The 21,877-nt window shown below is 41.1% G+C and overlaps 1 protein-coding gene across 1 annotated transcript in view; it reads right to left on the bottom strand.

Annotated features, from left to right (window-relative positions):
• The window catches only part of Slc1a1 (solute carrier family 1 member 1), an 81,188-nt gene that overhangs the window by 41,094 nt on the left and 18,217 nt on the right, over positions 1-21,877 (bottom strand). The gene's annotated exons all lie outside the window — the stretch shown is intronic.

Genomic DNA, 21,877 nt, shown 5'->3' with positions numbered 1-21,877 from the left:
CAATGTGGCCTTGAACTCACAGAGATCCAGAGGATTTCTATCTCTGGAATGCTAGGATTAAAGGCGTGTGCTATCACTGCCTAACTAGTGGCTTGTCTGTTCTCTGACCCCAGGTAAGTTTATTAAGGTACACAATATTTTGGGGAACACAATACCGCCACATCTCCTCTCTTTTTGTCTAAAATTTAAAAAGCTTATAACTAATACAAGAAAAACTATCCAATAAGTATATACAATATATACAGCCAAAAATTACATTAATGATATCTAGTCCATTAACATTTGACAGATTCAGATAAAAAACTCCATTATATATATTAACAATGTCCAGTCCAGTAACATCTGATAAACTCAGACCAAAAAATTTTCATTACTTATCTTATTTAAAACAAGTAGTTCCTTTTTAAAAGTAGATTCCATAATCTCCCTTTTTATCTTATCATATCCATATTTTCTCTTTTCATAATAGTTTCATTAGTCTACCTTTTGTCATTTTTATATCTTCCCCTTTTTCTTCGTGTAGATTCAGTGATCTACCTATTTATCCTATTATTTCTTTATCTTTTTCCTCAGAGTAGATTCGATGATCTATCTCATATCTATATTCTCTTTTTCTTTTTGCTTTCTAGGGGTGAAGATATCTTTAGGGAATCTTGAAAAGAAAATTTTTGAGTTAATTGTCAAGTCCTGTATCATTTGTCCAGTCTCTGCATAAAAGGAAAGTTCAGGGCTTGTTTCAAGTCCTTGTTCGAGTAGTGTGTCAGGCTGTATCATCTCAACTAGTCCTCTCGAAATTGTCCTGACCAGTTTGTAGTCCAAAGTTGATTTTTCCATGGTGTTAATCAGCTTAATGGCTTTATCATAGTCCATGTGGAATCATCATTGTAGGATCCTGTCATCTTTTTGAAGATTTCAAAGTCACTGTTAGGCATAGTCATGGTTTCCTGCGGATTTTTTTTTTTTTTTTTTTTTTTTTTTTTTTGCAGCCTCTGTGGTTTGGAGCAATCATAGTCTGATAAATGTCTGTCTCTCGGAACCATGAACATTCTTCCCTAAAACAGAAAATCTTCACAACAATTTCTCCCCACCATTTGTCTTGCCAAACTTTTCCAAACTGACCTTTGCCGATGCTTTCTTGTAACATGATGGTCCTGGCAATTCTTCTCTGAACCAGCAGCAGTAAACCCTTCGTCCCAGGTAGCAGCATCACCGCAGTCACCAACATGATGAGAAGGAGCTGGCAACGTGGAGCAGTAGCCACTGCTTCCATGGTCCCACCACTGTTTTTTGCTCAGTCCAGGCCAAAGCTTCTCCCAAGCCTCCTAGGCCGGCCTCAAACTCGGGATCCTCCTGCCTCTACCTTCTTCAGTAAATCCTACCGGCGTGCGCTGCCACCGCCACCACCACATCGGCCGAGTGTAGCTCGGGCCTGAGCTGGGGCTCACAAGGCTACAGGCAAACAGCTTTTTCATGAATTCGCAACACGAACGTTGGGCGCCAGATTTAGCAGGAATCTTAAATGTTCTTATTAATAAAATCAAACCCGAGCCGAGTTATTGGGGTCCATGCTGGTAGATCAGAGAGACAGGACAAGCCACAGCTATCTCACCTCACCGGATCCTCAGCTGGTCTTGTCTCCTCAGACTGGAGGCTTCTGAGTCCTCATCCCAATGGCTTTCAGCTGAATTGCTGCTCCAAAGCTTGAATGCTTAACCAGCCAAAATCTTAACCAGCCAAATGCCGCTAGTTTCTGGTCCTCACGCCTTATATATCTTCCTGTTTTCTACCACCACTCCCTGGGATTAAAGGCTGGCTTTCTGGGATTAAAGGCGTGTCACCATGCTTGGCTATTTCCAATGTGGCCTTGAACTCACAGAGATCCAGAGGGATTTCTATCTCTGGAATGCTAGGATTAAAGGCGTGTGCTATCACTGCCTAACTAGTGGCTTGTCTGTTCTCTGACCCCAGGTAAGTTTATTAAGGTACACAATATTTTGGGGAACACAATACCGCCACACACTATAAATCTTTTCACAGGTCACCTTATACTTTATCCATAGCAGAGACCGTCTATGTATTTTATGGTTTATGTATATTTGTATTTTTCTTGTAAGTGATTTTTACAAAATAAATTTTGGGGACTGGAGAGATGGTTCAATGATTAAGAACACTTGCTGCTCTTACAGAGGACACAAGTTCAGTTCTCAGTACCCACACGGAATGTCTCACAACCACCTGTAACTCCAGTTTTGAGGGATCTGACTTCATCTCACTTCCTTATACACCTGCATGAATGAGTTGCACCACACACACACACACACACACACACACACACACACACACACACACAGAGAGAGAGAGAGAGAGAGAGAGAGAGAGAGAGAGAGAGAGAGAGAGAATAAACAAATCAATTCATCTGTTTATGCAGTTTTTATAATTTTAATGGTTCTGTTTGGATTTTAGACAAGTCTCTATGTATTCCAGGTGGCTTTAACCTTGCAATCCTCCTGCCTTAGTGCTGTGTGGTGATATATTGTTTGTAATATAGGAAATAAAGCTTGCCTGAAGATCAGAGGACAAAGCCACAGAGTTAGCCATAGAGGTCAGGCAATGGTGGCACACACCTTTAATCCTAGCACTTAGGAGGCAAAGGCAGAGGCAGAGATCTGTCTGGATTTCTGTTGAGTTCAAGGACACCCTGGGCTACACGATTAATCCAGTCTAAAAGAGAAATAGTGCCAGGCAGTGGTGGCACACACCTTTAATTCCAGCACTTGGGATCACACACCTCTAATTCCAGCACTAGGAAGGTTGAAACAGGAAGTGATATGGCTGGGCAGAGAAAGGAATATAAGGTGGGAGGAGACAGGAACTTAGCTTGTACAGGCCGAGGAGTTGGTGAGGTAAGAGGTGGTGGCTGTGGCTTGCATTGCTTCTCTGATCTTTCAGCTTTCACCCTGATATCTGGCTCCAAGTTTTTATTATAAGACCATTCAGGATTTGTGCTATAGTGCTGAGATTATAGATGTGTAGTAGTACCATAGCTAACTAAATTATTATTACTTTGACAAGTATAACATTTTGGAACACCAATGTTGTCTAATGCTTTTCATTCATTATTCCAATTATTTCTAAGTCATGGAATACTTAACTCTATCAAATCAAGAGTCTTTAAAAGAAGACTATTTTTATTTTTAATTATGTATATATGTGTGTGTATCTGTGTGTGTTGGGGGCATTGCACACATGAGTGCAGTGTCTGTAGAGGACAGAAGAGGGCATCAGATCCCCAGGAGCTCCAGTTACAGGCTGTTGTGAGCTTCCCCAGGTGGGTGCTGAGAATTGAACTCAGGTCATCTGGAAAAGTACTAAATGTCCTTAACTTCTGGGCCATCTCCCCAGCCTCAAGAGTCCTTTTATGAAGTTTCTAGTCTCGATTTCCTTATATTTGAGATTTGTAATTATGTAAACACAAGTATGCTGTCATTATTAAACAATCTTCAGGTCCCCATGTTAAGTGCAGTCTCATGAAAGCTGCTCTACTTTAGACACCAATCATAAGCCCTGGGTAGTGGCCTGAGTTTCTGGCTGAACCTCTCTAAATCAGGGTGCCTATGGCCCTCCCCTGGGTTCAGTTAGTTTGCTAGAACAGTTTACAAAATGAAGCAAACATTAAGGATATTACAAAGCACGGGGATGAATGGCCAGGGGTGGTGACACACAGGCCCACAAATGGGAGAAGGGGCACAGAATTTCCCCACCCTGTGGCATGCCACTTTTCAAAAACTCCATTTGTTCATTTATCAAGAAGTGTTAAGACCTTTTATAAAAGTCTCATTGTACAGACACGATTGATTACATTATTGACTATGGGTTTATCGACCCTTTCCCACTTCCCTAGGAATGTCGAACCACATGGTTGGTTCCCCTGGCAACCAAAGGCATGCTCAGGCTAGGAAGATCTCTCATTGATCTCAATAATTCAAAGATTTTGTGTGTGTCCAGCAGCCCGGGGGTCCCCATCTTATGTACTGTAGTTTCAGTAACCTACATGAATCTCAGTCTTAAAACACTGCATGGAAAAGTGCAGAAATAAATCATAGGTTATTTATAAATTGTTTTTAAAAGAAGAAAAAGAAACAAGAAATGTTATAGATTCTCTGAAATCTTGCCTTAAGATGTCTATGTGAAAACCACCCGCTGTGTGGAGGCCCAATTTAACAATGACTTTGATCACTAAAACTCATAAAATATTAAGATTTTTCTTATATCTTGTTCCAAATCCTTCAAATAACGTCTAATTGCTCTGTTTTGCCCTCCCCTCAACACACACACACACCTTTTTTAAAATGAAATAAATGAGCTGGATGACTGTCACCCCTTTCTTCCTGCATGTGACATGTTAGCCTGATGAGTGACATGTTAGCTGGAGGGGAAAAAATGACTAAATTACGGGAAGTTTCACAGAGGATCTCACTGAATATGCAAATTCAGAAACTCAAATAGTTTAGGAAACCTCCAAGTCATTTGGGCAGTTAGTCACCACAAGGCAATGAATTATAATGAACAATATAATCTTTATTCAAATACAGGTATCCATCCTTGACCCACTTCTAGTCTAAGTGGATGAACCCCACAAGATACATTTTGAAGAACCTTAGCCTTTACCTAAATTTTGGTCTTCTATATAGTCTGCCTTGACTCGTATTGATACTTAGATATTCCCCAAATTGTAGCTATAAAACAGAAGAACTATATTATCAATCCAATGCAGTTCCTATGCTAAAACCTAGTGTTAGAGACTCGTAAATAGTTAAGATACCAAAATATTCAAAATATTTTAAGTAAAATTAAAAGTCATGACATTCTCTTTTCTTGCTTTGCCTGTGTTCAACTGTTTCAGGTAATCTTGGGTTTTTATGTAAAAGGAATCTTGGTATTTAAAAATAAAGGTGTCTGTACTCAAAACCAATAACAAGAGCAGCCACAGACTTGCTCCACTGAGCAGCAGACCCTACGTGTTCGACCTTTGCATTTAAATTAACAATGTACAAGAACTAGGCCTGTAATCATCTCCGAGCCTGTAATCATCTCCTACCCATGTGAGTGCAGGCTGGCGAGGAAAAACTGTATTATTCTTTTCAGCCTTTAGCCAGATATGGATTTTTATGGGAGAAACAAAGGAGCTGCTATGTGGAATAGTTGAAAGTAGTGCATGATGAGCAAATAGGTCATTATATTTGGTAATTATGATTTCTATCATGCTCGTTTGAAGTTGAATGCCACAGTACCCTAATAGCTCTCCTTTCATTGCAAAGAATAGACACGTCAACCAAGTTCTGAGGGAGCAATCAGAGGTTTGCAGCTGGCACCCTGGCATCCTGACCTAAAATGGTCTGGTGAGTGACCTCAGCCAAGGGGTACAGCTTGAGAGTGAGTGTGCTTTACTTTGGTTTCCAGAAAACTTGGAAACATCAGATTCAGGACAATGGTAGCAACTGAAAGCCTATACTAACTAAGGATGTCTGTTCAACACAACAATGCCAGCTGTAAGGGAAACTCAGAAATCCCTGGGACCACTTGATTCTGGAAGTTCACGAATTATAAAGCTAGGGTGTTAGTGCATAAGAAGAAAGGCATCTTCTAAACTCATGCCCACGACTAATGGAAAGTTCTAGACTTACACAGCTCAGTGAAATGCTTGCCTCTTCCTTTGTTTACTGAGCAACCTGGCCAACTCTCTGGTCAGCACTGGCTCCCAGTTGCTCAGGAGCAATAATTTCAATGAAGTGTTGCCTATCTTGTTTGTGATGTTTAGCATGTTTCTTATTTACTGTTTCCATGCCAACAAGTGCTGTGGAATAATCCTTCTATACACTGTGAATATGTATTACTCTCATTGGTTAATAAAGAAGCTGATTGGTCTATAACAAGGGAGGGTAAAGTTAGGCGGGACAATTAAGCTGAGGACACTGGGATGAAGAGAGGCAGAGTGAGAGAGTCACTAGCAGATGCAGAGAGAGTAAGATGGGGACACCACACTGAGAAAAGGTACCAAACCACATGGCAAGGCATAGATAAAAAATATGGGTTAATTTAAGTATAAGAGTAGCTTGTAACATGCCTGAGCTATCGGCCAAGCATTTGTAATTAATAGTGAGTCTCTGTGTCAGTTATTTGGGAAGCAATAGTAGCGAAGGAAAACTCTACCTACAAACAAGTATCCACATCTGGTATCAGGAACCCTGGGCTGGGTGAAGGTGCACAAAGTCTCCAAAGCCAGAGGGTGCTGTGAAGAACTTCTAACCTGGAAGTGAACAACCAAGTTCACCTGGGAAGGACAGTTCTCCAACTAGGGAAGGGGAAGATCAATGACCTCTCTAATAAGAGAGAACTTTGGCCAGGCCAAGAGAAATCCTCAAAGATATAGTCATTAACTAGACACAAGCTGCCCTAGAAATGGACATATATATCATTCTGGGGCTTCCTTACATCTGCATACATCTGCAAGGTGATCCCTAAGCAGGTTCAGAGGTAGATTAGGAAGAATACTGGCAGTAGTTGAAGGAGCTCAAATTCTAGTTCTACCAATAGTGAACTTAACTTCTTTAACTTAATGCTCCCTTAGGCTGGGGCAACCGTTACATCAGCTGACTCCAAAGAGCCCTCCTACTGCTCAGGAGGCTGGATCTCACTCTAGCTTTGATTCTCTCAGCTTAAAATTGGAACACAGAATGTCTACTGAAACCTGCCCATGCCTTCTCCAGCTCTTATGCTAACACACACACACACACACACACACACACACACACACACACACACACACGTTAGTAACAGATAAGAAACACGAGAAGAAACTGATCAAGACCCCAGCTAAGGATTCTTAAATTTGAAGACTCTAGTTTGAAAGAGAAGATTCAGGGAATGCCATCATTTCATTTTCCATATTCTGGACAAATAATAAAGCATAAAGCAGGGGTGGTGGTGCAGCTAACATCAGCTCAGCCTATTGTTCCTCCTCTTCCAACCTCAGGCCCTTACACTTTCCATTTTAAATTATAGTTCACTAGTACATAAATTAATTTGAGCTTGAAATAAACACTACTGACAAAGGAAAATAATTATCACCGGAATACTTGCAGAGCCATAGCATCACCCTGAGCATTAATGTAACGGGCCTTTTTGGCCTCCTGGAGCGATTTTGAGCCGCACATTAGTGATAAGCAAGCACAGAAGGAACTTTCATTATGGCAAGAGGCATATGCTGGGTGCACAGGGCCAGCTCTGTCTTTCCCTATACAACAGTGCGCCTGTACCTTTTCCTTATCTTTTCTCGCTCCTAAAGCTCGTCACAGGAATTTTATCTTAGAAACCAGATGCATGGGTTTGTAAAGCTTTTATTTTTTTTGTTTTCAAGTCCTTAAACACAAAACACTGTTCTATCCATATTGGTAAAGATATACTGTAAATAAAATAAGTCCAAAAATTCATCCACAGACTCACCAACTTAAATATACAAAAGGCAAGATTGTCTTTATTTTCCTATCATCTATCACTGCAGCTACTCATGTATTCTGTGTTAGCCATGCACTGAACTACCCATGTTAGCCATGCACTGAACTACCCATGTTAGCCATGCCCTGAACTACCCATGTTAGTCATGCCCTGAACTACCCATGTTAGCCATGCACTGAACTACCCATGTTAGCCATGCACTGAATTACCCATGTTAGCCATGCACTGAACTACCCATGTTAACCATGCACTGAACTACCCATGTTAGCCTCTACCCATGTTAGCCTCTACCTATGTTAGCCATGCACTGAACACCTCCAACTGAATTTTCTCTTACATGTCATCTCTTGTCATTTTAATGGGTATATAATTAGAGGATATTTTAGGGGTGTGAGCAGGTGTGTATGGATATTTGTATGTAGGGTACATGTATCTATGTAGGTGTGTATGTGGGCAGGTGTATGTGTGTGGGTGTACATACATGTATGCACACATATGAAGATCCAGCCTGCCTCCATCTTAGGCTTGAAAGCCATTTTGTAGTAAAGACAGATGAGATTCATTCCTGTTTATGATTAAACCTCTGTTTCTCAAAGATTGGGCTATGCCCCACCTGTAAGCTTAACTACAAACATTTCTGTACTGCCTGTTCCAGGAAACGGCAACCATGTCTTCATTTCAAAAAGTTTTTATAAGCATTGTGCAACTTTACCTGTGCTTCACAAGGTTATGTGACTACGTTGTTATGACTACCTGTTATGATCACCTTGTTTTGATCCCCTGCTTGTCCTGCTCCTGTCACCCACCTATTTTGTCTGCTAAACCCCCCATTTGGAAGCCCCCCACCCCTGAGCTATAAAAACCTTGTCTTCCTCACATCCAATGCTGACCTCTTGGACCCCACCTTGTAGGGAGGAAGCCTGTGTACAGGAATAAAAAAAGCTTGCTCTAATTAATTGCTTGCTTTAATTGATTTGCATTGGTGGTCTTTCTCCTCACCTCTGTGGGATTAAAACATGCACATGAAGACCGGAAGTCAGCCACGTGACTCAGCTCTCCTTAGTGTCTAGCACCAAAGTTAATTCACTCTGATTCCGGAGGAAGGCTGATTTTGGTCAGGATCTAATGGGTTTTCTCTGCATTAGAGGTTTGAATTCTGTGAACTCGTAGGATAAGAGGTCTCCCTCTGGCACCACGGAGGTAAACCAACATCTTTATGTCCTCTCAACAAGGCTGACCTTGAAGCAGATCTGACCACAAGTCACACTTCACTTTGCATCATTGCTATATTGAGTATCTTATGCTAAGTCTTCATTGCCCTGAAACATAGTGGTCCACGCTGGAGGGCTGTGATCATAAATCTGCACCGTCACCTTGACTGGATTTAGAATTATATACAAGACACACCTTTTGTTTATCTGTGATGGTTTCTCCAGAGAGGTTTAATGGAGTGTGTGTGTGTGTGGGGGGGGGTGGATCCTGAATATAGGTGACATTATCCTTTGGTCTGGGGTCCCATATTGAACAAATAGTGAAAAAAGACAGCAAGCTATAAATACGAAATCAGCTGTCTCACGTTTCTAACATAACTGAGAAGAGCCCCTTCACTGCCAAGACTTCCGATCCATCTTCAAACTGTAGGTTAAAATAAACCCTTTCAAGCCTGGCGGAGGTGGCGCAGGCCTTTAATCCCAGCACTCGGGAGGCAGGGCGACGCTGATCTCTGTGAGTTCGAGGCCAGCCTGGTCTACGGAGCAAGTTCCAGGACAGGCTCCAATGCTGCACAGAGAAACCCTGTCTTGGGGAAAAAAAAAAAACAACCTTTCTCCTTTGAGATACTTTTGTCAAAATGAGAAAGAGAAAGGGGTGGGGTGGGGGGCAGAGGACAACGTCTCCATAAAAGAGGAAACTGCCTCTAGTACTCCAGCTGGCTTTGTATGTGATAATTATTGACTTTCAACTTGCAAGCGCTGGGGGGCGGGGTAGCCTGGCTTTAAGTTCCCCCTAATGGGGATCATTTACTACCTCCAAACAGGTTTGTCTTGTGTGCTGGACGATAAAATTCTTAAAAAACAAATAGGCAGTCTGCATTAGTTAAAATGTAAAATGATCTGAAAAATGATAAAAATAACAATTCATAATAACAAGTTCTTAAAAAATACTACTGAAAGTTGAAGTGAAATGCTAAAATAAACTAATTTTAAAAATTAGAGTTGATATCAAAACTCAAGGTAAATTCTAAAAATGTGCCCCTCCTCATCTCTTTCTCTGCCCCCCCCCCACTTTATCTCCCACCTATCCCAAGTCCACATTAACTTGTCTCCATTATACAATCCGGTCGGTCCTGAAATCCCCTTTGGTCTTAGAGGCAGACATCTCAGTTTAGACTGTTCCTCTCCAACATTCCTAAGGATTTGTGCTGAAAGCCATCTTCAAGCTTAGTTAGTGAGTTTTCTTTTTGGTCATTTGGCTGAGCCTATAAAACAGAAGTTCTGTGTCCTGGGCTTCTGTTTTTCTGACCAGAACCCCACTAAGTATCTGAGAACCACTGACACAAAATGGACACTTCTTGAGATACCTTGCTCCCGGGTCACACCGCCTTTCTGGGGACGTCATCATAAACTTAATCCCTTATAGACCCTATTTCCTTACCTTTTAGAGAGCAGCCTGAGACACAATAGAAAAGTACTTCCCCCTCAGCTATTGAGAGAGAGGGAGGGAGAGGGAGAGGGAGAGGGAGAGGGAGGGGGGGGGGGGGGGGGGGGGGGGGGGGGGGGGAGAGGGAGAGGGAGAGGGAGAGGGAGAGGGAGAGGGAGAGGGAGAGAGGAGAGGGAGAGGGAGAGGGAGAGGGAGAGGGAGAGGGAGGAGAGGGAGAGGGAGGAGAGGGAGAGGGAGAGGGAGAGGAGAGGGAGAGGGAGAGGGAGAGGGAGAGGGAGAGGAAGAGGGAGAGGGAGATTATCTTAAATCTGTGCTATAAGCTTCACTTTTTGGTCTTCTGTGTTACTCAGCCTTTCTTACATCTTAAACAAACAGAGCTATATAAACTTGCTACCATCTTTTTCTAAAGCAGGGTACCTAGATTTTGTGTAATTGTGTCCTGCATGTCTGTGATAATTGTTTTCATATGTTGTTTGTGTCAAAATAATTTTTTAACAAGTTGGGACCACTTCAGTTCTCCTTTTTTTTTAAAAAAAATATTTTTGTTATATGCTAAAATTGTATTTTGGCATGCACAATTAAAATGCACATGCAGACTTACAAATCTAAGTATTGATATATTAAAAGACCTAATACATACACACTATCTTATTAATGTGAGTACTCTAAACATCTTTAGACCTACTAAAATAATATCTTTGGGTATATTAATGTTTCATAAAACCTTAAAATGCTAATTATTTATATAGCATATCTTCATTAGTCATAAGATTTGATTAAGCTATAAAATTTAATGTTATATACATAGATTTTAATAAAGGTTTAAATATATGTATACATTATAATCAGTATCTCATATAATGGTTAGCATAAGAATCATGATTTCTTTTTCAAAATATTCTTAATATAAAACTTAATTAGAATTTATTTATTAAAGCTGGACTATATATAAATTAATGGATATATATATATATATATATATTTACTAAAGATCCTTGTATTAATTTTCCTTTTCATCATGGAGAGGATTATAGGAAATACAATCCCAACAAATAATAACATTCAAAATCTCTAAAGGTCAAAAATAAAAAGACAACCACATTCCTCTGGGGCCTGTAGCAGATGCTCCAGTCACAAGGGATAGGCAGCAGCTATCAGCCTACAGGACTTGTGGGGTCACTCATGATGAGTTTAGCCCCTCGGTCCCCAACTTTTCCTCAGTGGACAAGAAAAGCAGTGGTGAAACGTAAATGGGGAATGGAACATAAGGACCACCTGGCAGATGGCTACAGGAAAGCACAGCCTGCAAATACCGAAGAATACCTAGATGGGGCACTGTCTGGGCATCTGGGCGGAGCTTTAGTGAGATATAATAATGTCCTTTATACCAGAGATACTGAAGAAGATGAGGAAATGAGAGAACAGCTCTGTTTCCTGGGGATTTTAAAAATATTTATGTATTTCTACACAATAAAGATTTGTTTGCTTTTTAAAAAGAAGATAATCCACTTCAAAACAAGCAAAGATTTTGAATTCATATATCTCCATATAAGATATAAAATAACCAACAGATACATGAAAAGAAATGATTAGGGGGTTAGGGATTTAGCTCAGTGGTAGAGCGCTTGCCTAGCAAGCACAAGGCCCTGGGTTCGGTCCTCAGCTCCCCCCCTCAAAAAAAAAGAAAAGAAATTATTAGTTATGAATAAATCAAAATCATAAGTTAATATTTCCATGTAAGATATAAAATGACCAACAGGTACATGAAAAGAAATGATTAGTTATGAGTAAATCAAAATCATAATATTTTGTGCTCATTGGGCTGGTCATATTAAAACACCAACAATAACAAACTCAAGTTAGAAAGTGTGTAAGGACGTGGGAAACTGGACCCCTTCCATCCTGTGGGTGGGATGTGGAGTGGAGCGGACCCTGTAGAACACTGGCAGCACTTTTAACAAGTTCATCACAGTTACCGTATAACCCAGCGGGTCCACTCCAAGGCAGATAAGATGTATACCCAGGAAAAGAAAAGACATCCCCACAGATCCCCACAGGAAATGTTCACAGCAATAGTAGTAATGATACCCAAAAAGGGAAAGCCATCTGAATGTCCATCAACTTCTAAACAAAGGAAGGCACATTTCCACAGGGGAATGCTATTCGGCTATAAGAAGCGATGCAGCACTGACTGGCACACACTCCAGCCTAGCTGAGTCCTGAAAACCTTATGTAAAGAAAGAAGCCAAACATATAAGCTATTACTATGGGATTTCGTCCGTGTAAAATGTCCAGAGCAGACAAACCACAGAGACAGACGGTAGAATGCTCATTGCCATGGGGAGGGGAAGGAGAACATGAATAGAAATAGGAAATTAAATAATGATGATGGCTGTACCAAAAAAAAAAAAAAAAAAAAAAAAAAAAAAAAAAAAAAAAAAACCTACACACAGCAAATACCATTGAATTGTATACATAAGTGAATTACATTCAATTAAAAGGATACAACACACACACACACACACACACACACACACACACACACACACACACACACGAAAATGAAGCTTTCATGAAAAACTTAGGTTTTAACACTTCTAGATAAATGAACAAATTGATTAAATGGGAAGAAGAGCCAGGTGGTGGTGGTGCATGCCTTTAATCCCAGGACTCCAGAGGCAGAGGCAGGTGGATCTCTGTGAGTTCGAGGTCATCCTGATCTACAAAGCGAGTTCCAGGACAGCCAGGGAGGGCTACACAGAAAAACCTGTCTGGGGGAGCAGGGAGAAGGGGGGACGGGCGGGGGAAGCAGATACTAACACTGAGTGTGATCCATTTACATTTTGATTGGTGAACAATTTGATGGCTTTTCCTGAGGTGGGAGGGATGGTAGCAACATAAGGAAACTTGTTTATTCTTTTCATCATCATATTAACAGCACAATGATTGCCAAAGCTGTGGCATTTGTTCCACTTGGTAGACCATGTGAGAGCTTATCAGATCTGAACGTCTCACCATCTGGAAATAATAGTTGGAAGCCAGACATGTTTATTAACAGCTTAAAAGGAGACTCGTCGGTTTAAGAAAAGTTGTGATTACAGACTGTGCTTTATAACCTGCAAGGGTGGTGTTTGAGCGTCTCATTTTCACGTATACAGTATAAAAATGAATCAAAACGACCAGTAGAAATCCAGGATTATTGTAAGAGGAATGTTACCTGCAAAGCACTGGAAGACAAACCAATCAAAACAAATGATGTTAAAAAAATCATCTGTCAATAGTGAAAGAATGACCTTCATGCCTGTTACTTGCAACCATCTTGCTAAGCTTTGTGGAAGGTTCTGGTCCCTACATGGTTTACAGCCTCAGTGGGTCTGATTTATTTCATGCTTTTCCTGCATGCATGGATGTGTACCACATGTGTACCTGGTGCCCACAGAGGCCAGAAGAGAGTGTTAGATTCCTAGAATTGGAGTTAGGAGCTGCCACGGGGTGCTGGGAACCAAACCTGCATCTCCTGAAAGGGCTCTTAGCCACCGAGGCATTTCTCCAGCCTCCCTGATTTCTTGCAAGGAATTTCCAGGAGATTTTCCATCCTGGAGCTGAGTCCTCACTTTCCGTTTCAGTGTGACTGCAAACTACCTAACCTCAGTGAGTATCCATATCAGTTAAAGGAGCTGCCCTGCACCTGGCTATTGGGAGTGCCAAATGGCCTAATGAAGGCAAGACTCAGCCCTTCCCCTGTCCCAGAGGAGAGCTCAATCAGTGTGTGCTATGATTGAAGAGTGACAGGGGAGGGGAGGGGGGCGACAATAATAACAGCAAAAGCAGGCAGAACAGCACTTCCGAAATACTGTATTCCCTGGTACAAATATAAACAGAGTCAGATAACGGGAAGAGATTTCAAGAATCTGGGTTTTAATTCTATTTCTATCACCAAGCTTTGTCATCAAACCTTTCACTTTTGGTTGCTTTGCTCTGAAAACCTCAACCAAGTTATTTAGGAAATAAAAACCGAAGGAGAAAATGCAACATAAGAAACACTTTGCATTCTCAGTCAATATTGTCCACTGTTCGTATCTTTTACAGTTATTCTTACTTCCCAGAAAACCACTCCAATTATAGAGATATTTTGGGTGAAAAACTTGCAGGCCCAAAGACATTTCCCAGTGGATGGCAGAACAAAATTTTCCACTGAGAACAGGAAGAATCCCAACTTCTGTTTATTCCAGCTCAGCTCACAACACACTTCAGACTAACCAACATGTGTGCAAGGCCCAGGCTTAGAGACAAGGCAGATAGATGCCAAAGACCCCAGAGCCGACAAGAAAGAGGGCAAACTTGGGATGAAGTATAAGGGCAGACATGTATAAGGGCACACGATTGGGCCAAATTCCTAGTTTCGGGCAGAGGGTAAATGGCAGCATCCCTGTATTTACCATGTCACAGGTCAGGAAGGAATGACACCTGACCCCGAGACAGGTTGAGCACTAGAAGTTGGTAAGACATGAAGTCAGCAACCTCCCCTTTCCCGTCTTCCCCGTCCCATTTGTCCTTCTCTTCAGGGAAAGAAGAAACCCATGCTGGAAATGATCAGAGTTATCTGACAGCTGATGATGGCTGCTCCATCTGAAAGCAGCCACAGACATGACATTGGCAGATGGCTGGAGTTGGGAGGGCTGACGTCTCCTCCACAACAGACTCTAAGCAGAGAGGTCCCAGATGGCTGCCGCAGAGACGGTGTGCATGTAACAGCAGAGCCTTCCCATGGCTCCAGGAAATCACACTCCCTTGGTTACCTGTCCTAGACCCCAGTAGTTAGCTGAGTCACTTTTCTACACACAGCCCTGTCGATTCCCGACACAGAACAGCATGCCAGCCTCTTGGCTTACCCCAGGTTTCCTCCAGCCTTGCTCCTCCACTGTATGAGTTCTGCCCATGGCGCTGGGCCTTCGCTCATTGTTCCTCCGCTCTCCTGCTTGCCATGTCGGCTACTATAAAACTCAATATATGGGTGTTTGGAAAACCTTCTCAACCTCCTCATGATAGCTATCTTCTCCCAACTGAAACATTTCCTCTTAGAAAGAGGAGGGAGGTTCATAAAATTCAGGACGCTAGCCAGGTGGCGGTACATGCCTTTAATCCCAGTACTTGGGAGGTATACGAAGGTGGATCTCTGAATTCCAGGCCAGCCTTGTTTACAGAATGAGTTCCAGGACATCCTTGACTCAAACAACAATAACAACAAAATAAATACATAGATAACAAAAATAGAAAAATATTCAAGAAGCTGAAGAAATTTATGAGGTGCAGGAAGACCACAAAATTTACAGAGGTTTAGGAAGCTCAGAATGTCCCTCCCTAAGTTTATATAAGCAATAAACAATTGCTAGGGAAAAGCAGAATCTTTACTATAACTGTTTGTAAGTTGCTCAGGGAACTTCAGGGATTCGGCTTTTGTTCTCAATGATGCCTTTGTCTCTTTGAGACTATCACATAGATGGCATCATATAAACTGTAATTTGCTTATTCATTTACTTATTGAAGGACATCTGAGGAGTTTTCTATTTTGAGTAGTTAGGAGTAGGGCTGCCTGTCAACATTTATGTTCCAGTTTTGATATGACTATAAATATTTCTTTCTCTAGGGTCTGTATCCAAGAATGAGATTTTGGGAGATAGTACGGATATATTTAAGTTTATAAAAACCCATGGAAGTGCTTTAAGAGTGGCCCTAGCAATGTGTAGGAGTTCTGGTTCTCCACTTGCTCATCAACACTTGGTGCTTTATGTTTTACTTTAGACATTCTAATAGGTATCTGGCAGGAGCGGAAGGTTGTCATGTTCAGGTCCCTAGTGGATCTGATGCTAAACATCTTTTCATGTCTTCATTTTCCTTTGTTACATACTCTTTGGTGAAGCAACTGTCTATCTAGAAGTTGGGTGGTTTGTCTGCCTACTATTGAGTTCTGAAAGTTCTTTCTATATTCTGGATATGAGTGCAGATGTATCAGAGAAGTGATGTGCAATGGTTGCAGCCTGCTCTGCAGCTTATTGGTTCATTGTTTATGTCTTTCATAGAAAAAAGTTTATTTTTTTATAAAGTAAAATCTTTTTATTTAAGAATTTTTCCTTAAAGTTTCATATTTTGTTCTTTTCCTTTATAGTTGTGATCCATTTGGACTTAGTGGGTTGTTTATTATTATTATTATTATTATTATTATTACAAAAGGTAATGTTTGGTCTAGGGGTCTTTATTTATTTTTTAACCTAAAATGTCCAGCTGTTCCAAAGTCACCTACTGAAAAGAATATGCCTTCTTCTTTGAATGCACCTTTGTCAAGTGTCAGCCGGGCACAGTTTTGCAAGTTTATTTCTGGAATCACTTTTCTGCTTCATTGAGCTGATCTGTGCCGGGCCTTTCATTATTGTTATATTGGTTTAACTAACCATGTTAGAATAACAGTATGATTCCCCAATTTTCTTTTTATTTACCAAAATTATTTTAGGTCTCATCCATTTGACTTTGGCATAAATTTTAGAACCAGGTTATCTGACCTACCTGAGTAAAGTCCTGGTGATGTTTTGATCAGAACTGTGTTAAACCTATAAACCAGCTGTGGGAGACCTGACTTCTCTGTTGTTTTCAGTCATCTAGTCCATGAACCAGTGTGTGTTTCCTTTGAATCACAGAGTCCTTGACTTCTTCCACCACTGTTGTATTGTTCAACCTAATGCTCCCTATTCCACAAAAGATATGACATTAACTGCATGGTATTTTTTGGCATGTGGAATTTTCTAGAATCAGCTGTATGTCCAATCTTTTGCCCTGGAGAGCTAATCTATATATCTAAAAATTTCCATTTCCAGTTGTACATTATTATAATATAGAAATAACAAATGATTTTTTTGTATGGTGACCTCACAACCAGCAAACTTGCTAATAAGGGTTATTTCATAACTTCTTACACAGAAAATTGTGCCATCCATTTAGTAAGGACTACCTGCCTGCCTGTCTCTGTGTCTGTGTCTCTATCTCTGTCTGTCTGTCTTTCTCTGTGTATGTGTGTGTGTCTATCTGTCTATGCCTCACACTTCTTTTTCTTGTCCTATTGCACTGTCTAAGGCTGCACTGAGATGCTGAATAGATGTGAGAAGATCTATTGTACATCTTTGTCTTATTCTTACTTCTGGGGCAAAAGCATTCAGTTTCCACCAAAGACATATTAGTGCTATAGTATTTTTTAATGTGTGGATTTTTTTAGTTCTAGTGTTTTTTAATGTGAGGAATTTTTTAGTTATAGTATTTTTTAGTGTGAGGATTTTCAGCTATAGTAATTTTTAGTGTGAGGGATTTTTAGCTATAGTATTTTTTAATGTGAGGAATTTTTAGAATAGAACTTCCATTGTAATCATTGCTTACTTTTCCTCCTCCTGTTATGGTCTGAATGTTTTTGTTCCTGCAAATTTGGTGTGCTGAATGTTTTAAGACATGCTCTCTCAAACTTTACCATGGTTTCTGTCTAAATTTAGTCAAGCTCAAACTATGTGCTACCATAATTTCAATACCCCACCCAAACTCTGCATGTTTAATTCTTATTCTGAGGAGTTAGAGACAAGCCCTGAGAAGCAATTGGGCCATTTAGAACCAAGCCCTCAAGAACTAATCCATTTGTGGATTAAGGGGTTAATGCAGTGGTTCCCAACCTTCCTAATGCTGTGACTCTTTCATAGAGTTCCTCATGTTGTGGTGACCCCCAACCATAAATTATTTTTGTTGCTACTTCATAACTGTAATTTTGCTACTGCTATGAATTGTAATGTAAATATCTGTGTTTTCCAATGGGCTTTGGTCAGCCCTGTCAAAGGGTCATTCAACTCCCGAAGAGGCCACAACCCACAGGTTGAGAACCCCTGGGTGAATGGGTTATCTTGAGAGTGGATCTATTCTAAACACTAGTTTGGGTCTGTCTCTTGTGAGCATCCTTCTTGCCATATAATGCCAATGCCAACTTGAGATTCTGCAGAAATTTCCAATGAACAAGAACAGTCTTGCAGAAGCAGCTCCTAAACCTTGGAGTTTGCAGCCTCCAGGATAATAAGCAGAATGAAGCTTTGTTTATTCATCACCTAGTCTCTGGTAGAAAATAGATTAAGATGTGGTTAAAATGGCTAAACAGTCACTCCAATGACTTTTCTGACATTATGAATTCAGTAGGATTTAACTTACAAGTATGTACTAATCCTTGCCAGGCAATAGTCTAGGCACAGAGCAGATGAAAGTCAAGATGCTTATGGACATCATCATTCAGTATCTATGGTTTTGGCTGTTAATATTAGATCTCCCAGTTTTCTCATACACCAATAGCAAACTCCCTGAAAAATGAATTAAGAAAGAAAATTCATTTCCAATAGCTTAAAAGGATCTAGGATGTCAAGCATAGTGGCACACGCCTTTAATCCCAGCACTGGGGAGGCAGAAGCAGGAGGATCTCTGAGTTCCAGGTCAGCCTGGTCTATATAGAGAGTTCTAGGACAGCCAGGGATACATAGAGAGACCCTGTCTCAAAACAAGTCAGCAACAAACAAATCTAGAAATAAATTTAACCAAGAAGAAAGGCCTCTATGGTAAAAACAAAACAAAACACTGAAGAAAGAAGTCAAAGACACTAAAGAAAAAAAAAAAACAACGGAAAGAACTTCCATGCTTATGAATTGGCACATTTAATATTATAAAAACGTCTATATTACTGAATGATGTCCATGTTCAATGCAATCCTATAGAAATCCCAACGCCAGTCTTCACAGAAATAGAACAAACAATCCTAAAATGCATGTGTAAGTACAAAAGACCTAGACGAGCTAAAGCAATCCAAAGGAAAAAGACCAATGCTGGAGGTATCATAGCGCTTGATTCCAAATTATACTACAGAGCCACAGTGACATGGCCATTGTGGTCCTGGCCATGTGACATGGCCATCGTGGTCCTGGTACAAAACCAGATATGTAGACCAATGGTATTGGGGACTCAGAAATAAATGGACACTGTTACAGCCATGTGATTCCTGACAAAGGTTTCGAAAACATGTTGGAGAAAAGACAACTTCTTTAATAAATAATGCTGGGGAACCTGGAGATCCATTAAAATGAGACATCTACCTCTCATCCTGTGCAAAAAAAAAAAACTGATTCAAAATGGATCAAAGATCTCAATGTAAGTCCTGAAACTTTGAAATTACTGGAGGAAAATTATAGGCAAAACTGTTCAAGACATGGCACAGGGAAGGAGTTTCTGAAAAGGCCTCTAACAGCTAAGGAAGTAATAGCAAGAATTGACAATTAGAGTATACCAAATTGAAAAGATTCTAGGCAGCAAAAGAAACAATGACCACAGTAAAGACAGGAAAGAATAGGAGAAGAATTTAACCTGATGGGATTGATACCTGGAACTCAAAGTAATTAGATGGCAAAAGTAATTAGATAGTAATTAGATAGCAATATGATCAGTAAATGGGCAAATGAGTTGACTAGATAGTTCTCAAGAGGAATATATATATATATATATATATATATATATATATATATGACTAATAAATATATGAAAAAGTGTTCAACATCTTTAATTATAGGGAAAATGCACACCAAAACTACAATGAGATTTCATTTCATCCTACTCAGAATGGCTATCGACAGAAAAACACAAAGTATAATGACGCCTATGTATTAACATCTCACAGTGAAACCCAAGACAGAAAACAAACCCATAGACACTGTTGGTGGGGATGTAAATAGGCGCAGCCACTCTGGAGACCAGCACGAGGTCCTTCAAAAGGCTGAAAATAGAGCAACTTCATGATTCAGCCACACCACTCCTTGGTATATACCTGAAGGAAGTAAACTTAACTCAGCCATGCTAATCATGACACCATTCCCAATGGTCACGTTGTGGAATCAACCTGCGTGCCTGTCAGCGGAAGAATGGACAATGCTGTGTCTATACACTCAGGGGAGCTAAAAGAAAGCTTATGCCATTTGCAGGAAAACAGATAGAACTGGAGATTATCATGTGAAGCAAAATAGGTCAGACTCAAACAAGTATTGCATGATAGGGATGAAAGTGGTCCAAAGATGTTATGTGCATGTACTGAATTGCCAAGATGAAATCTATCACCTTATATAATATATAATATGAAAACTGGAAATGTAAAAGAACGACAACAAAAACTAGTATACCTCCTAACTCTCAATGGGTTCCAGGTGCAGCAGTCCCCACAGCTACTGGAGAAGTTTGAGGGAACAGGGTAGGATGAAGGAGAGACTCCATCTGGCCAATTCCTTGTCTCAGGACTTCGTTGAGGAATGAGTCTATGACCTAATTAGAGTTGAGGGAGCCTCAGGGGAGGCTGGGATGTGTAGCTTGAACCGACAGGATCAGAACCTCTCTCTTGCTAGTGCAGAACAGGAAAACACTGAATACTGGGAACTAGCTCGCTAGCCAGGGGAGTCTTGTGCCCACTGAAAACGACCCAGGAGTGCAGAGATGTGCAGATGAGACACAAGGAAAGAATGAGTTCAGATGACATGGGTTCAGTCCCGGGATACAGCTCTACCCAGGATTGAATACACCATATTTTTGGATGCTTAAGTTAAGAGAGCCATAAATTCTCTCATTCTCCTCCGTTTCTGACTTAAACCTGTTTGAACTGGATTTCCTGGCACTTCCAATTGAGAGTCCTAGATTACAGGTGGGAAGCCGGTGAGATGGTGGCTATGGTTCTCTGAGTAATTCCTTCGTCAACACCCATGGCCTAGTGGCAGCGAAGACAGGCTGGTGATGTGGGTGCAAGGCCTTTTGGATATGGGGCCAGAAATTTGTGGGGCAGGTCAAGGGAATGAAAGTGGCCTTGTTGGTACTGAGCTACAGAAGGGTGGAAGCCATTATTACCTCACTTCCTACAGTGGCCATTAGGGACAGCCACTAATTATCACCAGTATTATGGAAAGAACTCCTGGCCACTCATGGATCTTCTGTTTCTTTTCAATGCTTATTTCTTTGGATAATGGTGTCCTGAAATGCTTCAGCACAGCATCTGGTGCACTTGCTTCTGGGTGGCTCAGTCTCCACTTGCCTCCCGGGTTCACTCTCTGCCACTCTTTGTCATGCGCGCAGCACCTTGGCCACAGTCAAGGGAGAACCAGCCCATGAATCAAGGTGGCTGCCTGGGTCACATTTAAGATACATCTCAGAGTTGGAATTTCACGGGAAAATGGCAGAATTTCTCCCCATGCTTGTTCCTGTGGCCTAGCTTTCTTCTAATGGCCACTTCCCAGCAGTTTCCTTTTCCCTGTCACGATCAGGCGTGATGCTTGCAAGGTGGATGAGACAGGGGCAGCCTGGACATGCGCAGTAAGTAGCAACGATAAAGCATTGCTGGTTCAGTTCGGTATAGCAGGTGTCAGAGACCTACACACAGTATGTGAGGCTCAGTGCTGGGAGGTGGGGTACAGGGCTGGGCACACGGTGCTTCAACCTCCAGCTTGGGACAGAGAGACAGGGCCTGCTCAGAGGGGGTGACATACAGATAAGACTCAGTAGGGGCCAGCATGACCGAAAAGAAAGGCAGTTTAAGGAGGACTGGGAAGACATCTTGAGGCAGTGACAGGATAAAAGTTTTCCAGAGAGGAGCATCTGTGTGAACAGGGAT

This window comes from Peromyscus leucopus, chromosome 1 (assembly GCF_004664715.2).
Source record: "Peromyscus leucopus breed LL Stock chromosome 1, UCI_PerLeu_2.1, whole genome shotgun sequence".
Taxonomy (NCBI): domain Eukaryota; kingdom Metazoa; phylum Chordata; class Mammalia; order Rodentia; family Cricetidae; genus Peromyscus; species Peromyscus leucopus.
This window is presented reverse-complemented; position numbering and strand designations above follow the sequence as displayed.